We start from the raw sequence: 2587 nt of genomic DNA, 5'->3' as shown, positions 1-2587 counted from the left end.
GGAAGTTGCAGGTGAGCGACTCATCGACGCACATCATGGCCCCAGCGTTTCTGAAGGTGCCGCAGTAGTTGGGTGCAGAGAAGACGGTCACCAGCTGCTGGTTGCCGAAGAACTCGTACCCGTCCTCCACCACCTGGTGAGCTCTGCAGATGAGGTCGAAGTTGTGCTTGCTGAGGAACTTGGACACCACGTCGGAGCCAAAGCTGTACGACACGCCCCGAACGCTCTTGCCCCAGCCTTGGATGTTCTTGTCGGGATCCGACCAGAGGAGGTCGCATACGAGGCCCTTGTTCGGGATGTCTGTCGGTCGTGCGATGCTCTTGATCTGCTCCATGGACTCCAGGTCGGGAGACAGCCCCCCGTGGCAGCAGAATATCTTGTCTTCGATGATGGCCGCGAGAGGCAGGCAGTCGAAACAGTCCACGAACGTCTTCCATAGCTTGACGCTGTATCTGCGCTTGCACTCGTCGTAGAAGCCGTAGACACGGCTGATGGCAGCGCACTCATGGTTCCCCCGCAGGAGGAAGAAGTTCTCGGGGTACTTTAGCTTGTATGCCAGCAGAAGGCACATCGTCTCCAGGGACTGCTTGCCCCTGTCCACGTAGTCCCCGAGAAACAGGTAGCAGGACTCCTCGGGGGAACCGCCGACATCGAACAGCTCCAGTAGGTCCAGGTACTGGCCGTGTATGTCGCCCAGTATTTTGAAGGGCGCCACCAGCTCGAGCAGTACCGGCTGGCTCAGAAAGAGCTCGCGCGATTTCAGGCAGAGGTCGCGCATCTCCTGCTCCGTGAGCCGCATCGCTGCCCCCCGGCGCACCTCCAGCAGACCGGAGATGACGCTGTCCACGTTCAGGCCACCCTCCGCCGTTCCCTCCGCCGACGCCCGAGAGGCCGCGGCAGGGCTGGGTTCGGCTGCGCGAGGCAAGGGGTGCGAGGAAGACAACCCGTGGGGGGTGCACGGAGACTGTGCTGGTGCCACCGCCGCTGCTGGTGCACGTGATGATGAGAATTGGCCACTGCAAAAACCGTTTTATCGCCCGTGATGATTATAATTATTCATATCGTAGAACCACTGCGTGGCCATCTCGTTAGCGTTTAGGGTATAGGATGGGTGTTTTCTTCGGGCGTATGCGATAGGCACTGGAATCCCCATCGTAATCGCTCGATGCAAGGTGGGAGCGAGCGCGAGCAGCGCCTGGGCACAGGCCACGTTAGCTGTACTACCAAATTTTTGTGAACCAAAATGTTGTTAAAAACGGGCTTTAACCAATGCTCGGTCACTTATAATTACTCTGATCACTGGGATGATTGTTTAGATTGCTAGTACGGATATATGCGTCACTACGAATACTCTCCGTTACGTTTGGCTACCGTCCCCGTTCCGTCCACTTAAAGCAGATTCTACGATTGCAAACTGAGGGTGATTAGACCGTCGTTGTTATGGTGGTTTGAGTGAAACGAAAAGAAAAGGATCTGCACTGGGGATGTTATGAAGCTCACCAGAATACAAGCTAGGATGGCGGAGCGGGAGTAGAGGCTGGAGAAAGAGAATGAGTAGGGGGAGGGACTCGAAAGCACTATAGAGGACTCTTTTGGGGCACGCGCGCTTTTATTTCTCGACAGCAGTGTTGCTACGCCCTCCCTCCCCCCCCCCCCCCCCCCTTCCCCGGAAACTAGTCGCCGCAGAGCAGTGAGACTAGTCAGTGATGCGGATACCCGAAAACAAGCATCCCTGAAAAAACAAATGGCCAAAAAAGCGCAAAGTATTAGAACTGGGCCAATGGAATAAGGCGGGACCAGCCTGCCTTTGGGGCCGTTTTTTATCTAAGACAAAATTGATGGTGCGTGCAAAGTCGGGGGATGGTCTTGCAAAAGGAGAAACTGCCTGCTCTACGCTAACAGCTTTTTCGGTTACATCTGTTGTCATTTTTTGGACCCGTTACAGAACGCGAACTTTTCCGCTCTACGCGTTCTTAAAAAACTGGCTATTATAACTATTACAACAGGCACCACGGCGCTCGCTGAATTCGCCGTGATGAGTATATGTTAAAGGTGGGACAAAGGAAGGGATGTCTAGAGAAAAAAACTACCTTTTGGTGTTTCGTTTTTTCGATGGCCGAATGCAGCAAAAAAGAGCATAAATTATTCCTGTGGATACTTGAAGAGCAATAATTAAAAACCACGAGATGGGCCCGTGGGAACACGCTTGTCAAGTAATATTGACGCGCTTGATTCCCCGAAGCTACGCCTGTGCAATGAGGCGCACCGTATGTTGTAGGCGGCCAGAGCAATGTAGATCGCCTGCGGATCCTTACGTGCGTCAAAATATCGACACACGGAGGTTTTCATTTTTTGCCTACATCAGAAAAACAGGGCCCGAGTGCGGTGCTGGAACCCGCATCCTTGTGGTCCAACGGTTCACCCGCCGAGCTGTTTTTGAGGGTCGCACTTCTGAAAATGCAACAAGTATGCGCATTTCGGGTGTCGGCCTTCGCCGTTGCACACTGCAACAGTCTTGCGGCCCGATTGTCATTACAGAGTCGCAGCGAGAAAGGGCAGCGTCGATGTTTCATATCGCCTGCAGGCA

General features: G+C 54.0%; 1 pseudogene; it reads right to left on the bottom strand.

The window, feature by feature from the left end:
- LOC144162427 (serine/threonine-protein phosphatase PP1-beta catalytic subunit pseudogene) overlaps positions 1–867 on the bottom strand; it is a 2985-nt pseudogene extending 2118 nt beyond the window's left edge.
- Positions 868–2587: the final 1720 nt, after the last annotated feature.

Source organism: Haemaphysalis longicornis, unplaced genomic scaffold (assembly GCF_048455015.1).
Source record: "Haemaphysalis longicornis isolate Haplotype H1 unplaced genomic scaffold, Haemaphysalis longicornis Haplotype H1 scaffold_1, whole genome shotgun sequence".
Classification (NCBI taxonomy): domain Eukaryota; kingdom Metazoa; phylum Arthropoda; class Arachnida; order Ixodida; family Ixodidae; genus Haemaphysalis; species Haemaphysalis longicornis.
This window is presented reverse-complemented; position numbering and strand designations above follow the sequence as displayed.